Raw genomic sequence first — 19,946 nt, forward strand, 5'->3', positions numbered from 1 at the left:
GGTGAAAAGGGAAATATTTATTGAACGGTGTGGATAGGTTATGTAGATTAATCGACGGCTGGGATTGTATCTCGGAAATTTCTAGATGCGAGTATTTGACAGGGATGAGAATGGGAATATATAAACATACAAATTGGAGATTATTATTTTTGTTATATTAAAAGACTAATCTCATAATACTTATCATAACACATTAATAAAAAATAAAATTAAATCATTATAGGATAAATAAAAATATTTGATTATTGTATGCACTGAATTAGAAGTTGTTTCTCACGAAAATTGTGGGGCGTGCCAGGCACATGTTCGTGCCAAATTTTAATTATCCGACTTCGTTTATCAAGCGTTGCGAATCTCGATTCGACCGTTAGTTATAGTTCCTTCGATATTGCTTCAAAGCTAAATGTATAAACTGAGGAAAATAAAGAAATTATAGAGAAAATATATAGATAACATCAAACTTAAATATTTTGTTATGAATTTTTATCAACATTCTACAATAAAGTTGAAGAAATGAGAAAATAGTTTGCTTGGAAAATGGAAAATGGGCGAACAATTAGTGGTAGAATTCTGCAGAGCTTTTACTGTAGCTTTTGTGTTGATTTTGTCGGGGGATTCTTTTTTATCCTTCCTGCTGCTTTTCTCACGCTCCACATGGCAGTTTCAACCACATTCCACGACCACTCATGTTGGGTCATGGCTCAACTTCTGTCATCGTGCTTTTTTGGACCGAACTGCAACTCTTCTTGGGCCAAAATGTTTGAGCTTCTGATTATGGGCCTGAGTTATTTTTAGACATAACAATTGCCCACCGTAGCCAATTTGGCCAAATTGGTTATTGGTGGTGTGCCCATCTCTTTTAAGGCTTCTAAATGAGCCCAAACCAACTTAGTCACTGAAAGAAAATTCTATCACGATGAGCTGATAGCTGAAACATGTCTTTTCAAAAAATAAAATTCCCTCGCACGCTTCCTGAGCATATCGATTCTTCTGGTGTTCCTCAACATGAGATCCACAAATATAATTCCTTCGCGATCAAAGATTATAGTTTATTGTTGGGATCGGTTATAGGGAGCACCGTTGAGCTATAATAGCCCGGTTCTTGAAATATTGAACACCGATGAATTAAATCGAGTTTGGTTAAAAAAACCAAGCGGAAGATACTCGAAATAATTCTTCGTAGAAACCGATTAAATATTTTGTAAAGCATTTAAAATATATGCAAGTTGAATAAGAAAAACTATTTTAGTTGAAGCATTTTATCAAACACTTCGTATACAATATTTTGGTATTTGAAGAACACATAAAATGCTTCAACAAAGCATCTTTAAAACTATGGAAATGATAAGTAAATGCAATAAACAAATAGACACGAATTTGTTTATGGATGTTCGGAGATTGAATAACTCCTACGTCACCCCTTCTTCCCCTTGGGAAAGATTCACTAGAAGACTTTGATTTATACAACACTTTGTACAAACCCATTCAGCTAGAACTTACCCATTGCCTGAACTGAACTCCTAGCACTCAAGATTGTAGGCAGCACCTCACAATCAGCATAATGTTTAATGTCTCATATGCAAAGACTACATACACAAGTTTTACGTCTTTGTGCAAGACTCACTCAACTAATTCTTTGAACTTCAACTCTCTTGTATATGTGTGAGTGATCGTGTATGAGAAATTTATCAGTTACAGTGTATATCTCAAATGTATCCTCACACAAGGGCTTGTGCTCTCAACTAGCTGATTTCTTCATGCTAACTGCCCATGCTTTGAATCCTCTTCAAAAGCTCTTGTTTGATCTTCAATATGTTGTATTTATAAGCCCCAATAATGATATATATGTTAGACACAAGAATATGACCGTTTGAAAAGTCTCTGTATTGTTTTGAAATTGCAACGGTCAAATTCAGCTTGCTGGACATTTTCCCGACTGGTCAACTCTGATCAATTGGTCAACTCTGATAAACTCAATTGGTCGTTCCGTTTAACTGGTCAGCAGCTGGTTCAGTTCAGTTCAGTTAGTCAGCAGCTGGTTCAGTTCAGTTGGTTGGTCAGTGATAAGTGCAAGATAAAATCCATTTTGAATTATGCTTGTTCCGAACAAAATTATGCGTTTTTGGTTTGTTTATGTTGTCATTTCAGGAATGGAGAAAATAGCGAACACAAAGCCAAGTGGACCAAGAAGCGCACGTCCACGAGCACATCACCGGACAGATGTGTGCGCGCGGCCGCGCCACTTCACGCACAGGCACGCGCACACCAACACAAATTCAAGACCAGTGAGTCGCGCGCCATCGCGCCACATCGCGCGCAGCCGCGCGCGCAAAGACAAGCACCCGAGCAGAACATCGCGCGCCACCGCGCGACATCACGCGCACCCGCGTGCGCACAGAAGAAGCGAGATTACGCGCAACCGCGCGTACACCTGCACGGACAAACACAGTAGCGCGCGCGCAGCAGCACGATATCACGCGCACCCACGCGCACGGCGTCCCAGAAATCACTATATAATGCGCACCACTAGGTCAGAAGGGGGACACGCCATTTCGGACGAAAATACAGAGGAAGACTCGAAGCGAAGGCGAGACGAAGGCACAACACGCGAAGATCGATCACAACTACGAAGAACGACGGATCTGGGGACAGAGACGACGCTTCGGATTTGTTATCTTTCCCTTTGTCTCTTTATTTTATTGCGTGGCGATGTCTAGAATCACAAACATGTCTTGTTTTTTCTTGGATTTCGTGATGAACTAAATTTCCATTCTAGAGGTTGACGTAGCTTTGTCTATACGATGATTTGACGTGGATATTTTTATGATTGGATTCCGTTTTATTTAATTGTGTTCTCTACTCTTGTTTCATTGCAATTTACTGGCCATAAATTGTATGTTGTGATTAATTCTGCAACTCGGGAGAGAGACTAGGATTATATATCACTAGAGGCACATCGTGGGATGTTTATATCGTTCGGAAGGCGTATAACTTTTGCGAGGCTTAGGTAAGAACATTAATTGCATCTATCAATTAAACTTAGATTTGTATTAGGAATAATTGAATCGAAGTTTGAATGATACAGTTATTCGTCACTTGGGAAAGGGGGAATAAAATACGTAAGTGTTCTTGGCCATTAAATAATAGGAATTCAGGAATTTAAATGCTACCAGGAAGAATAATCGTAGAAACTTAGTGAAATCATTCCTCTAGATATTTTATATCACTGATATTTCTCCATTCGGTAATTCGAATTATTATTCACTCGCAATTTAATTGTTTTTGACAAACCAATTCTCGTACGAATTTTCTAGATAAAGTTTGGACTATTTTAATTACAAGAATTGATATACAATTCTACACACACTCCTCGTGGGATCGATATCTGTACTCTAACCAGTACTAAAACTTGACACCGTACACTTGCGGTAGTGAAAACACGCAACAAATTTTTGGCGCCGTTGTCGGGGAGTGTCAAATTTGAATTTATATCAGTATTGTTACCAATTAGTCTAGATTTTAATTTAGAGCTTTTATTTTTATTTTGTTTTATATTGATTAAGTTTTCATTTTTTCTGTTTGACAGTGCATGCTAAGATTGCAAAACCCCGACTCGCTTGTTTTTTATCCGGAGATCGAACGAACTGCAAAAAGATTAAGAAAAGCGAGAAGGGAAGAAATCAAAGCGATGGCTGATAACAGAGAAAACGACAGACAGATGCCGCCTGAGGCTATACCAATCAGAGATCACTTCCGACCAGTGATCAACACGCACTATTCTGGCATTGCTCGAGGAACCATCAACGCCAACAATTTCGAGCTTAAGCCCGCATTGATAAACATGGTTCAACAGAACCAGTTTGGGGGAGCCACTACTGCAGATCCTCATCTACATCTCAGAACATTCTTGGAGATTACGGACACGGTAAAAATAAATAGTGTTCCTGATGATATTATTCGACTGCGCTTGTTTCCTTTTTCTCTCAGGGATCAAGCAAGAGGATGGCTCTAATCACTGCCATTAGGGAGCATCACGACATGGCAGGAGCTGGCGACGAAGTTCCTTTCTAAATATTTTCCACCTGCGAAGTTTGCACAATTAAAGATTGAGATCAGCACTTTTAGACAGACTGACTTCGAGCAATTGTATGAAGCTTGGGAAAGGTATAAGGAGTTGTTCAGGAGGTGCCCAAATCATGGTTTTGAAGACTGGGTACAAATCGAGCTTTTCTATAATGGATTGAATGGTCAGACGCGTACAACTGTGGATGCAGCGGCAGGTGGCACGATCTTTGCCAAGTCTCCTGCTCAAGCCTATGACTTACTTGAGCAGATGACTATTAATTAGCTACCAATGGCCGTCTGAGAGGTCAGGATTACAGAGGACAGCTGGAGTTTATGCTGTGGATCCTATCACATCACTCACTGCGCAAGTCTCAGCGTTGAATACACAGATAGCAACCATGAATAAAGTGAGTACATCAAACACTGAGGGACCACCGCTTGTTGTTGAAGAACCACATTTTCTTGAAGAAGTCCAATACATCAACAACAAAAACTTTGGAGGCTATGGAGGATATCGAGGTAACCCTCCCCCTAACACTTATCATCCTGATTTGAGGAACCATGAGAATTTTTCATATGCAAACAATAAGAATGTGTTGAATCCTCCACCGGGGTTCAATACATCAAATGGGGAAGGGAAGCCATCATTTGAGGATTTATTTGGGACATTCGTTTCTGAATCTGGCAAGAGGATGGCTAGGACTGAGTCTAGACTTGACAACCTCGAGACACACATGACAAATATTGGAGCTTCGTTGAAAATCCTGGAATCGCAAGTTGGGCAGATAACGAAGCAACTCACGTCTCAACCGTCAGGCGCAGTACAAAAGGCTGCAGATCCAAATCTGAGAGAGGTGAATGCCATTTTTATGCAGCATGAGGAGATTGGTGTGGTAGGTAGCGAAGAGAAAGAGGTTGAACTCACACATGTTCAGAATGAAAAGCCAACTCCAAGCAAAAGAACCCGAGGTAAGAAATCTGAGAGGTATGATTTAAATCAATGCATTGATATTTCCTTACTTCCATACCCTCAGAGATTTTTACAATTACAAGCTGAATTTAAAAAGAAAAAAAGTCTTGAAGATCTCAAGACCCTACATTCTAATATTCAGTCTGCAGAGCAGGAAGATGTGGCATTTAATGGAGGAGATGATAAGGAGAAGCAAGGAAATCTCCCTCAGAAGCTACAAGACCCCGGAGAATTTGTAGTACCATGTGAAATAGGGGGTAAATTAGTTGAAAAAGCCATCTGTGATTCAGGAGCGAGTGTGAACATAATGCCAAGTTTACTTTACGAGAAACTTGGATTGAGTAGGATAAAGCCCACAGGACTAAGCTTGCAGATGGCAGATAAATCGGTTAGGACACCGCTGGGTATTGTGGAAGATGTTGAACTCAAAATAGATAAATTAAGGCTTCTAGCAGATTTTGTGGTGCTTGACATGGGGAACAGTCAGAATGTTCGTGCTATTTTAGGACGACCATTTTTGGCTACTGCTGGAGCCGTCATTGATTTGAGACAAGGAAAACTGACCATGGAGGTTGATGGTCAAAACATAGAACTCAAGGCTTCTAAGATATCATACAAACCACCATGAACAAGAGTGGTATAGTCGGGCTGATGACGTTAAACCAAGCGATGTGTGGGAGGCAACCCACAATTTATTTTCTTTAGCATTCATTTTGTTTTTATTATTTTATTTTATTTTACGTCCTTAGTTGTTAATTTTACCCACCACTAGATCTATCACCGCCGCAGCCCATGGACATGGATGACACAGATGCTGCAGACAACAACTCGAGCGCCTGAGTTTTGACACTCGTGCGCAAGGTATGTGTTTTCGTGTTCTTTATTTCTATACATTGAGGACAATGCATGTGGGGACCCGGACGCTAATCAAAATCTTAATCATAATTGGGACTAATTAATCAATTATAAACAGGGTCTAAATTTTTTTTTTTAAAATGCGGAACGTAGTGAAATTAAAACATATATACATATCAGTATATAAAATACAAGTCCTGTATCACAAACATTTATTCAAACTAGGGTTTGAAAACTACTATCAAGTGTTCAACCCTATTTCTAGTCCAAGTCCGGTGCCACCACTCTAATCACGATCTCTCTCTTCATCTCCTGGACCCTGATCCTGTCCCACCTGTTGTCAAGTACACATACAGACAAGACAACAGCCGGATAAACCGGTGAGAATATACTCCCAGTATAAATCAACGAAACATGCAATCATATAAACAATATAAAGCATGAAATCAGGTAACAGATATATGTAACAAAGTCTGAAACATAATCCATATCAAACTGTCGACAATACTCGTAGCTACCTCATTCAGACTAGACTCAATCCTAGTCTAGGGATCCCGGTTCCAGAAGTTGGCATGCATATATCGACTAACAGTGATAGAAAAGACTCCAGTTCTATTCACATCGATACGGTATCGATTACCAGTAATAGAGGAAGCTGTTATTCTATCCACATCAATATAGTACCGATTAACAGTAATAGAAGCAACTCTAATTCTATCCACATCGATATGACATCGATTAACAGTAATAGAAGAGCTACTAATCTATCCACATCGATACAATACTGATTAACAGTAATAGAAAAAGCCACCATCCTATCCACATCGATAGCCAAACATCCAGTGACAGACTTTGGCACATCCGCCAATACACCATCTTATGACATCGTGCAATGTGCCCGTGGTGATCCCACCACTAACGGCACTTCTGTCATAAGACTACTCGTCTAATACCTGTAATCTATAACTCCAGAAAACAAGTATATCATCAATCAATGGAAATATCAATGCAATAAAGTAAAGTATGTGATTTAGGGAAACCCAAGTCTAAACCGACTTAAGTCCATCTCCCAATACCACATTGACTTATACCTTTCCTTCGTCGGTTTCTGGCTCAGTCGAAGTCCTGAACTCACAATCTGTCTGGTACTGACAATATCAATAATCTCATATCAATATACCAGTCAATATCATAACAATATGATCAATCTGGCTTTAATTCAAAATCAACGGTATAACGGTACAATTTCAGTATTCCCGTTAATACCAATTTACCAGATAACAGTTACAATCTATAACTCATATTCCATACAATCTGTAATCCCGCCACAATTCAAATCTGTCCGATATCAACCGATTATAATCCAAAATTCATAACAATTCCATAATCAGTCTATTTCTTAATCTGACTTCGATTCTACGATGTCTAACATGTCAAGAACATCATATATGAATCCTATTAAATTCTGACAATAGCATAATTTCAAAGCATGTCAAAACGTAGCAAAACTTACGTCAAAGTGTAGCCTACGTCGATAGGATTACAGTACCGAAGTCGGATTACAATTCAGACGGACGGATTTCTCAGAAAAGGCGTAAGGATTTTCAACAAATATACCAGAACCCTTTTTCCGATTCTTTCTTTTCTTTTCCCCTAAACCAACGTATATATGTATATATATATTAAGGTGCTCGGTTAATGATACGTGTCCACTTTTCAAATCTTTTGGGCGGCGCTCGAGCGGTAATAAACTACCGCTCGAGCGCGGCAGTTTCTGTCCGAACTCTTCCGAATTGCACATTGGCGCTCGGGCGGTCAAAAACTACCGCCCGGGCGCCACAGTCTCTGCCCGAAGCATTTTCCTACTGAACATTGGCGCTCGGGCGGTCATTTTCTACCGCTCGGGCGCCACTACTTCTGTCCAAAACTTACACCATCCATGGAAAATATCATTTCGTGTCCCGATTAATCCTTTCGTAATCATATCAAATTATAAATCAATAATTACCGATTATAGGATTAAATTTCCGGGCATTACAATGCATAATTTAAGTTTGGGGGGAGGGTAAAATTGCGTTGCTTGTTAGAACTTTTCTGCAAAATTTTTTATTTTCTCGCTCAGTATTAGTTAATTTGAATTTTTTTTTATTGCATGTTAGAACTTGTTAGGTAGCGTCTTGGATAAGCAAAATGTGTGACCAATGATGAAAACTGAATTACGATCTTGAAATATATATGTGTTCATGAGAACCTAGGAGTCACAAATATTTTGCACTGTCGTGTTTATTGATACTATTGTTGCTTAGAGACAAGTTGCATGCCTATGATGCTAAATAGATGAGGGAGATCCGATTATTGGTAAAACTTGCATGACATCGATTGACACTTTTGCAGACTTAGAAATGATCTAGGCAGTCTTTCACAACATCCTTGGGCCTGTGTTCTTTGTGTACTGTCAATTGTAGCCCGTTGAGCTTCAAAGTTAATTGAGATGCTTACTTTTTCTTTGTGCACCTATTTCACATATCATTTTGATTGCAAATTGCATGTGACTGGTTTGTATGAGATGATTAATGGATTGACGGTAATCTAGAACTTATTTGAACACTTTTCGAGGCGAAATACGGATAATATGCGACATAGGAATGATTTAGGCGATCCTTGGAGCCGTTTTGAGCCTTCGAGCCTACCAACTGAACATGAAGTATCCCTAGTGTCCCATTTTGAGCCTATTAAAAAATCAAGTGGCGTATGTCAATGACATACAATTAACCCCCACTTGTATCTATTCTATATCCCACAGCAACTACCAAATGAAGCTTATACACTTAATTTCCTACCTGATTTTGAGAGAAATAAATTCAGTGGTGTTGTAATGATTGAAATGCTCCTTGTAAAGAAAAAGAAAAATTTAAAGCATGAAAAAAGGAGTTGGCAAAGAAAATAAGAAGAAAAACAATGAAAAGAATGAATCAAAAGTGGTTAGCAAGAAAGAAAATACGGGAAATGGAGGATATGAATGAAAAGAAAACAATAAAGTGGGTGGTGGTTCAAAAGAAAATGAAAATGAGTGAAGTTGATGAAGTTCAAATATTTCTCTCAAATTTTGATTTCCATAACTTTATTGTAGCCGTGAGCCGTGGCCTAACGTTACAAGCCTACAAGACCTATTAACCTTGTCACATTTATCCAATATACTAGTGGAGAAAAGTTGTTCAAGTCAAGCCTATGGATACCTGAAAAACATTGTCATCAAGTATAAACTTTAATCAATTGCTTGCAAGCATCTCGTCGTGTGATTTCATCTTTGGTATAATTTCGTTGAATATTCATTGAGCCAATTAATCACCAAAAAAGTCCTATGTGATCTATGAATGTGAACTTGTATTTTGATGAATTGTGAGTTAAACTAAACTGAGAATTTCTTGATTCTGTAAGTGGATGGGCATTATGACTCTATTTGAGCACTCGATGGGGTAAACGAACATTGACTTATCACACACACACGTGACTATTGGGAAATCGTGAATTACAATAAATAGATAAAATCTGAGGCCAATATCACTTCTTGCGAATCCATGACTGTTAAGAGTTTCATTATTTATTAATTGACTTCTTGTTTTTATTTTATTTTGCTCGGGACTAGCAAAAGTTCAAGTTTGGGGGGTTTGATAAGTGCAAGATTTGCACTTAATTTACATTTAAATCCATTTTGAATTATGCTTGTTTCGAACAGAATTATGCGTTTTTGGTTTGTTTATGTTGTCATTTCAGGAATGGAGAAAATAGCGAACACGAAGCCAAGTGTACCAAGAAGCGCACGACCACGAGCACATCACCGGACAGATGTGTGCGCGCGGCCGTGCCACTTCACGCGCAGGCGCGCGCACACCAACACAAATGCAAGACCAGTGAGTCGCGCGCCATCGCGCCACGCACCCGAGCAGAACATCGCGCGCCACCGCGCGACATTACGCGCACTCGCGCGCACACAGAAGAAGCGAATGTACAGAAGCTTGCGCGCGGGCGCGCGAGATTACGCCCAACCGCGCGTACACCTGCACGACCAAACACAGTAGCGCGCGCGCAGCAGCGCGATATCACGCGCACCCGCGTGCACGGCGTCCCATAAATCACTATATAATGCGCACCACTAGGTCAGAAGGGGGACACGCCATTTCGGACGAAAATACATAGGAAGACTCGGAGCGAAGGCGAGACGAAGGCACAACACGCGAAGATCGATCACAACTACGAAGAACGACGGATCTGGGGACAGAGACGACGCTTCGGATTTGTTATCTTTCCCTTTGTCTCTTTATTTTATTGCGTGGCGATGTCTAGAATCACAAACATGTCTTGTTTTCTCTTGGATTTCGTGATGAACTAAATTTACATTCTAGAGGTTGACGTAGCTTTGTCTATACGATGATTTGACGTGGATATTTTTATGATTGGATTCCGTTTTATTTAATTGTGTTCTCTACTCTTGTTTCATTGCAATTTACTGGCCATAAATTGTATGTTGTGATTAATTCTGCAACTCGGGAGAAGGACTAGGATTATAGATCACTAGAGGCACATCGTGAGATGTTTATATCGTTCGGAAGGCGTATAACTTTTGCGAGGCTTAGGTAAGAACATTAATTGCATCTATCAATTAAACTTAGATTTGTATTAGGAATAATTGAATCGAAGTTTGAATGATACAGTTATTCGTCACTTGGGAAAGGGGGAATAAAATACGTAAGTGTTCTTGACCATTAAATAATAGGAATTCAAGAATTTAAATGCTACCAGGAAGAATAATCGTAGAAACTTATTGAAATCATTCCTCTAGATATTTTATATCACTGATATTTCTCCATTCGGTAATTCGAATTATTATTCACTGCAATTTAATTGTTTTTAACAAACCAATTCTCGTACGAATTTTCTAGATAAAGTTTGGACTATTTTAATTACAAGAATTGATATACAATTCTACACACACTCCTCGTGGGATCGATATATGTACTCTAACCAGTACTAAAACTTGACACCGTACACTTGCGGTAGTGAAAACACGCAACAGTCAGCTTGTCAGCAGCTGGTTCAGTTGGTTCAGTTTCAGCTGGTGTGCTTAAATCAGCCTAGCTGATTTCTGTTTGTGCAGAACCAGTAGCTTCATCGTCATTTATGAGCATCGTAAGCTTCGATTCAGACTTTGACTTCTAAAGATGATTTGTAGATCTTTTTCTTATCTTTCCAACGCATACTGAATCGCTTCATTTCGATAACCGAGCTGAGAGATATGACCAAAATACCGCAGTCGCTCAAACCCAACTGATTGCTGTTTTCGTGTGATCAGTTTGGTAATTAAGCGATCCGTTAGACCATGATAACATTCGATTTTTCCCAACTGATGTGAGATACGACTTGTTCCAAATTGAGTTTTCTGATCAGTCCAATTGGCGGATTGTCATTTGAATCATCCAGATGGGAGATATCATCAAAACATCGAAGCTCGCCAGAAATTCAGTTTGTGTAGAATTCGGTTTCAGTTTGCTTTTTGTGTTAACAACTTCACACTTGAGTAAATATGTTAGAAACATAATAACAAGTTTTGTTAACATCAAAATCAAGATTGCGCACTTGAAAAGGTCCAACAATCTCCCTCTTTTTGATGATCACAAAACTTGGATAAACAATCAACTCAACTAACATATTTCTCCCCCTTTTTGTGTGAATCAAAAAGTCATATTTTAAAAATATTTTTGACAAAAATTTTCTCCCCCTCAATAATAACTCCATTAAAATTTTAATGAGTTCTCCCCCTATATTTTTGAAATTTTGAAAAATGTAAAATAAGAGGGATAACTAACCAATTTTCTATATGGCTCATTCTCTGCTGCAGCACATATGCTCTGTTTTCAACAAATAAACTGTATTTTCTCACGCATAATTAAACTGCAAATTTTATACTGTTGTAAACCTCTACAAGTCTAGTTTTCAATGCAAAAAGCGGTTCGTCATTTGGACACTCGAACAAGGAGATATGCCATTTTTCCCATGGTCGCTACAAGTTGCACGAAAATTCAGTTTTGCATATATATATGTGCAAAAAATCTGAAATTTCGAATTTTAAATATCAAAATCAGTTTCAATGTTATTTCAAGAACAACCCGCTCTGATACCACTTGTTGGGATCGGTTAGGGGGAGCACCGTTGAGCTACAATAGCCCGGTTCTTGAAACACCAATGAATTAAATCGAGTTTGGTTAAAAAAATCAAGCGGAAGATACTCGAAATAATCCTTCGTAGAAACCGATTAAATATTTTGTAAAGCATTTAAAATATATGCAAGTTGAATTTTAGTTGACGCATTTTATCAAACACTTGGTGTACAATATTTTGGTATTTGAAGAACACATAAAATGCTTCAACAAAACATCTTTAAAACTATGGAAATGATAAGTAAATTCAATAAACAAATAGACACGAATTTGTTTATGGATGTTCGGAGATTGAATAACTCCTACGTCACCCCTTCTTCCCCTTGGGAAGGATTCACTAGAAGACTTTGATTTATACAACACTTTGTACAAACCCATTCAGCTAGGACTTACCCACTGCCTAAACTGAATTCCTAACACTCAAGATTGTAGGCAGCACCTCACAATCAGGATATTGTTTAATGTCTCATATGCAAAGACTACATACACAAGTTTTACGTCTTTGTGCAAGGCTCAATCAACTAATTCTTTGAACTTCAACTCTCTTGTATATGTGTGAGTGATCGTGTGTGAGGAATTTATCAGTTACAATGTACATCTCAAATGTATCCTCACACAAGGCCTTGTGCTCTCTTCTAGCTGATTTCTTCATGCTAAATGCCCATGCTTTGAATCCTCTTCAAAAACTCTTGTTTGATCTTCAATATGTTGTATTTATAAGCCCCAACAATGTTTATACGTTAGACATAAGAATATGACCCGTTGAAAAGTTTCTGTATTGTTTTGAAATTACAACGGTCAAATTCAGTTTGCTGGGCATTTTCCCGACTGGTCAACTCAACTGGTCGTTCAGTTCAACTGGTCAGCAGCTGGTTCAGTTCAGTTCAGTTGGTCAGCAGCTGGTTCAGTTGGTTCAGTTTCAGCTGGTGTGCTGAAATCAGCCTAGCTGATTTCAGTTTGTGCAGAACCAGTAGCTTCATCGTCATTTATCAGCATCGTAAGCTTCGATTCAGACTTTGACTTCTAAAGATGATTTGTAGATCTTTGTCTTATCTTTCCAACGCATACTGAATCGCTTCATTTCGATAACCTATCTGAGAGATATGACCAAAATACCACAGTCGCTCAAACCCAACTGATTGCTGTTTTCGTGTGATCAGTTCGGTAATTGAGCGATCAGTTAGACCATGATAACATCCGATTTTTCCCAACTGATGTGAGCTACGACTTGTTCCAAATTGAGTTTTCTGGTCAGTTCAATTGGCGAATTGTCATTTGAATCATCCTGCTGGGAGATATCATCAAAACACCGAAGCTCGCCAGAAATTCAGTTTGTGTAGAATTCGGTTTCAGTTTGCTTCTTGTGTTAACAACTTCACACTTGAGTAAATATATTAGAAACACAACAACAAGTTTTGTTAACATCAAAATCAAGATTGCGAACTTGAAAATTTCCAACATTTATCTTCATTCCCCTCAATAATCTCATTCTCCACCCTTAACCCCTCGATTTCCGCACCAAGTCCTCAAAATCTCGCACACTAACTTCCTTCTTCTTTTCCATTACCCCTTAATTTTCCACCTACCACTAACCATATGCCGGACAATAGAAGCGCCGCCATCCCTCGACATCCTTCGTTCCTCGATTTCGCTAATCGCCCAAATGATTTTAACCGACTGCGAATCGCGGCATGTGGCTCATCTTGCACATCATCGCAGCCTGCCTCTTCCTCGCGTGGCTTGTTCTCGCCGTAACACCCTTTGGGATATCCTGGACTCCGCTTATGTTTCGGTGGGTTCTGCTCTTCAAGTAGCATGGGCTTCCCTTTGTTAGTTTGTGATTCTTCCACTCGCCACTCACCAACTGTGCCACTCCAAGGAACATGTAGACTATCTGAATCTCTCATTTAATCAACATGGTAGAATCAATCGGATGATGCTCTATGTGTTTATTCGAGATTTTTCGTTGACATATTTGGGTAGGCTTCATGCTATTTATATACTCTTGCTCATCCTTTGTGATAATCCTTATGCATTGGCGGTTCTTTGTAATTAGTTACGTGTGAAAGCTTCCATCCTTATGGATTTTTCTTGTTTGAAATGTGAGGAAGCTTGCGTGTTTTGATTTGTAGGGACAACCAGTGCCCTTTCGCTCATGGACACACGCTTTCCTAACTGTCTAACTCAACTTTCTCCCTCAGCTCCTAGGATGTCTGCTCTTAGGTACTTTTAATTCCACCAAGTTCTAGTTCGTTAAGTCCTATTTTCCTTACTTTGAATTTTGTATCATTCGCAGGCCTTCGACAATCATCTGCGACGATTCTACCTCGGTGTAAGTTTTCAATCCCCTCATTGACTCTTCTTACTGTCATATCCTTTTCTCTGCTGGGACTGCCAACGTGCTGTTCCCCTTATCTACTCTGTAGTCTAGTGTTTTTGTAAGGTCCAAAATTAAGACGATGTAATCCAACGGCATGCAAATCTAGGAATTCTGAAAAATGGTTAATTAAATTATTTTAATTAATTGATTATGTGATATGCATGATTATATGTTAAATAGGATTTTGTTGTCATTATGCATAAAATTGTATTTTTTAAGGATTAATCAAAGTTGCGATCGAAGAACGGAGACCGAGGGCTGAATAACGAAAAATGTTTTTATTAAATAATTATTTTTAAAATATGATTGTGGGTTTTTAGTAATTTTGAAAATAAGGGGTTTCGAGGTGTTTTTTTTAAGTCGAGAAGTAATTTTTATCGGTGTTGGTTTTTCATCAAAAATACGAGATTTTGGCAACCCGGCTATTTAATCCACAACTTTATTTAAACAAAAACTTTTCTAGTATTTTATTTAATTCTAATCAAGCATTTAATGGGTCTAAATTATGCTTAACATGGCTAAGCCTTAATTAGTGACTTATTTACTATATAATATGTTTAAAAAAAATCACCCCAAACCCTATGAAAAGGTCACGCCCACAATTCTGAAATCCCACCCATATACACGACACACACAACACCTTATTTGGAGGAAAATTTCCGTAGAAAGCTAAGGAAGGTCATAGCCGCGGTTCTCGCCCGTTCTTCGCAATCGTCAACAAATTTTCGTGCGTAAATTACGCAAAGGCACGCCTACTCTTCCTTCAAACCATCAGCACATAATATTATTTGTTTTAGGCATGAAAAGTTTGAAAAAGAAAAAGAAAAACAAGTGACACTTGAATTATTTTCGTTCTTATGTAATCCATGAAAATTCTAACATGATTTTGATTCAAACTCTTGTTGTTTTCATGTATATAAGGGCTGCCATGATATAGGTTATGTTAAGGCATGATTTTACACGGTATATAGACTCCTAAAACACCATCTAAACACCATACACAAAGCCAAGAACAAGCTGTCCAACTTGCTGTCAAATTCTTCAAAAATTCGGCTTTGGGTCTTGTTGTCTTGGCCTGGTTCTGGCTTGGTTCCAGGGCTAGCCAGGGCTGTGGGGGAGTCAAGGGTAGGGTCCTAGCTAGGCTAGGGTTCGAGATAAGTGGGCTGGGAGGAGTCCTATCCACCATGGACTCCTACCCGAGAGTGCAAAAGAGTGGGGCGCAGGTTCTGTGAGTGCCGCAGGCTTGTGGGTTCGGTCCAGGGGGCTTGGGATGGGTTAGGTCGACTCCTTGGGGTCCTAAGTGAGTGCACATCATGATGGTTCAAGGGGTGGTTCGGTGGTTAGAGGCCTAGCAATAGGAACGTGAGGATTGCATCATTAGAGTCACGCACAGGTGCTGCCTTCTTCAGGTGGCTCGTGCGCAGGGTCCAGGGGCTGGGTCGGTCTGGGCTTGGGCTGGCCGTGGTCCAGGGATGGTTAGGGTCGTGTGGGCTCAGGGGTGGCTCGGCTGGAAGGGGCCTAAACTAGATAGGAGTCCTTTTTACCAATGAGACTCACGCCCACACACATGCACAGATTTGGTTGCTCGGTTCCAGGGTGTTTGAGCGCTTTAGGGGCTGATTATATGGGCTGGGCTTGGTTAGTAGGGTCCCTAGGTGGGTTGGCTCGGGTTTGGTTCGAGGTGGCTCGGGCGTGGCTCGAGTAAATTAGGAGATGGCTCGGTGTGTTCGATAAAGGGTCAAAACGAGAAATTAAAGAAGAAAATTGAGTCCATGGGTCCACGGGGGTGGCTCATGACTTGGAAGGGTAGAATAAATATTAAAAAGGTTATGTTAAAAATTTGGGATCAAAATAACGAGTTTTGGATTTATTCAGAATTTAATCGTCGCACGAAACGCTAATTAACGAGTTAATTGAAACGCCTAGTTTAAGCTTTATAAAATTATGAAAAATTAGGTGTAAGTTTAAATAATTATTATAAGTCTAATTTTTTAATTAGGGAATTTTATATTAAGTTTTGGTTCAATTCGGGATTAAAACGCATTAATACGTCACATTTAAATAATAAATTAAAAGTCGTCGATTTATGCCAAATAAAAATATGAGAAAATTCATGTAGGCATAATTAATTATTTGGAACATGTTAGAGTCAATGACATTAAGAAAAAGTCAAAAACGTGAAATTTTACGTCTAGGGGTAAAACGGTCTTTTTACATCTAGAAATTTGTAAACGTCATGGCAGTGCCCGTAATGCTGTTTTATATGCTAATATGATTATTTTTTTTATGATTATGGATGTTTATGAATTTTTATATGAAAATATGTCAATTTTAAATGTTTATGAATTTTTAAGGTGTTAACACGTTTATTTTAAATGTTTACGGATTATTAATAGGTTAAAATGTTTATTTTAAAACGTTTATGTTTTTTAGGATTTTTATATGTTAAAACGTTTATTTTAAGATGTTCATGGATTTTTATGGATTAATCTTTGACATTTAAAAGACATGTTGCATGCTTGGTCTCAAAATAAAAATGATATTTTATGCATGTTTTTATTAAGTGATGATAACATGTTGAAGGACGTGAAAAGATTGTGACTACTGCAATATGTTGAAAATATCGTGAGGGTTATGGTCCCAGTGGGAGCCCGACGATCGTGTTTCCGTTGATACGAATAAGAATACGATGAATATGATTGGAGATGTCGTGAGGAGAGAAATGATGAAACTTAAAATTAATAATTTATTATATGTTAAAACCTGTATTTTAAAATTTTAAGTTTCATTAAAATTATAAATTATGTTATTTTAGTATTGTTTGTTTATATTTAAATGTCTTACTAAATTTGTTTTATTTTCAGGTTTTTTACGTGTTGGTAAAATAATGATAACTCAAGCTAGAAAATTCAAATGGAGGTGACTCAAACATGGTTGGAATCCTTGAGAAGTTATTTACAACTTTGCAGAAGACATGATTGCCTAAAAAGCTCATTAAGATGATCAAATTGTGCAAAGATCAAAAGGAGGACACATTTACTTTTACTATGACCATCATTTAGTAAAAAATTCATAACTATTTCAATATTTATCCAAATGAGGTGAATCAAGTGGCCAAACTCATCTACACAAAATTCCCCACATGTTTGTGGCCTTAATCAGAGTCAAAGTGGTGAGAAAAGTTGTGGAACAAGGCATTGAAAGAAGGGACATGGAATTGGAGTTGAGGAGACAAAGAGTACTATTACAACTACATGGCATTAATAGAATTTTTGACTTTTTCTCTCATTTGGCCTATAAATAGAGGCCTTGTGCTAGCTTGAGAATCATTCTATCTCATTGTAAAATATAGTGTGAGTGTGTATCAAAGTTCTAAGTTTAAATATATTTTCTTTCATTTTCTCAACTATGAGTGATATTTTAGTGTTGATCAAAAGTAAGTTCATGGCAAGCTAAATCTATTATGTCAAGGTGAAGAGGATGCATTCTTGGTGAAGTAAGATTGTTTATATTTTGTATATTATTTCTTTATCTCTTTTCATTTAGCTAACTTATTTTTATTGTAGGTATAAAAATGAATTATTTGTTGTTATCAATTTACATCAAATGCTTGATACCATTAAAGTGGTTATCTTGATTTGTTGTTTAATTTTGATACAATAAATATTTCATCATTTATTATTATATATATATAGATATATATATATATATGTATATTTATATAATAATATCATAATATTTCATTTAGACGATAGCGTGGCTCTGCCGGTTGTTTTAAATGAAATATTATGATTTAATACTAATATCTAACAATCTAACATTTACTTTATCGCAACTAACTTTTATTTTCCGCTTCTAACTTTTACTTTCCGCAACTAACATTTACTTTATCGCAACTAACTTTTACTTTACTGCAATTAACTTATTAAATCAATATATTTCATTTAGGCAATAGCGTGGCTCTGCCGGTTGTTCTAAATGAAATATAATGATTTAATCTAACATTTACTTTATGCAATTATTTATTTATATAGTTATAATATAATCATAGGTACCATATATAAAATATCGGTTAATTCGGTATTTTCTATAGTGGGAACTATATTAGATTATGTGTGTGTTTAATTTTCTTGGAACCATTATTTATGGTAGTTTCTTTTGTTTCACTTTTAGTTAAACAATATTACATAAACCAAGAATAAATCCTCAAGCCTTGACAATATTTATAATTTGTAAACTTCAGTCTTGCATTTGGTAATCTATAAATTAATAAATTTAAACTCAAAATAACCTCTCTGTGGATCGATCTCGTACTTACGAAATATATTACTTGCAGACAACCTACACTTGGGTGAATTATTATTTAAGTAGTAACAAGTTTTTGGCGCCGTTGCCGGGGAGGTATAAATTAAGTTTATATTTGTTATATATGTTTTATTTATAAGTATTGTGTGTTTTTACTTGTATGAGTGTTTGGAGTCGAAAAAAAAGTGGTAGACTTATTCGAGTATCTGAAAATAATTTAAATATGGATGATAATTCAAATAATCAAGATAATGATAATAATAACAATAATAATAATAATAATCAAGAACATGATCAATTAAGAACACTTAGGCACCATATGAACCCTATTAGAACTAGTGCCCCATCTTGTTTAGTTTTTCCTCCCGATGCATCTAATTTCAATTTTAAACCTCAAATTATTCAACTTTTACCAAATTTTCATGGCTTAGATTCTGAAAATCCATATTTACATCTAAGAGAATTTGAGGAAGTTTGTAACACTTATAATGATCAAAATTGTAGCATGGATATAGTTCGATTAAAGCTTTTCCCTTTTTCTTTAAAAGATAAAGCTAAAACATGGCTACAAAATTTAAGATCAAGTTCAATAAGATCATGGGAAGAAATGCAACAACAATTTCTCAAAAAGTTTTTCCCTTCCCATAGAACAAACTCTTTTAAAAGACAAATTACAACTTTTTCTCAAAAACAAGGAGAAACGTTTTATCAATGTTGGGATAGATATAAAGAATTACTTAATACATGCCCACATCATGGTTTTGAAACATGGAGAATAGTTTCTCACTTTTATGAAGGTCTAATACCTAAAGATAGGCAAATGATAGAATTCATGTGTAATGGAACTTTTGAAGATAAAAACCCAAATGAAGCTATGGAATATTTGGATTCATTAGCAGAAAATGCTCAAAATTGGGATAATATAGGCACAATAGAACCACCAACAACTAAAAACAATAATTCAACAAATGGGGGTGGTATCTATAATCTTAAAGATGATACAGATATTCAAGCTAAACTTGCATCTTTAGCAAGAAAAATTGAGTCATTAGAAATGAAAAAGAGTGGTCAATTAAAAAGTATTCAAGAAATTGTTTGTCATATATGTGATACACATGATCATGCTACAAAAGATTGTCCAACATTACCTTCATTT

General features: G+C 37.3%; 1 non-coding gene across 1 annotated transcript; it reads right to left on the minus strand.

Annotated features, from left to right (window-relative positions):
* Nucleotides 1-19,441: 19,441 nt before the first annotated feature.
* On the minus strand, nt 19,442-19,552 carry LOC140808501 (small nucleolar RNA R71). The gene has a single exon (XR_012112922.1). It is a non-coding gene; the product is annotated as a small nucleolar RNA R71 (small nucleolar RNA).
* Nucleotides 19,553-19,946: the final 394 nt, after the last annotated feature.

The sequence above is a fragment of the Primulina eburnea genome, chromosome 12, assembly GCF_022965805.1.
Source record: "Primulina eburnea isolate SZY01 chromosome 12, ASM2296580v1, whole genome shotgun sequence".
NCBI lineage: Eukaryota > Viridiplantae > Streptophyta > Magnoliopsida > Lamiales > Gesneriaceae > Primulina > Primulina eburnea.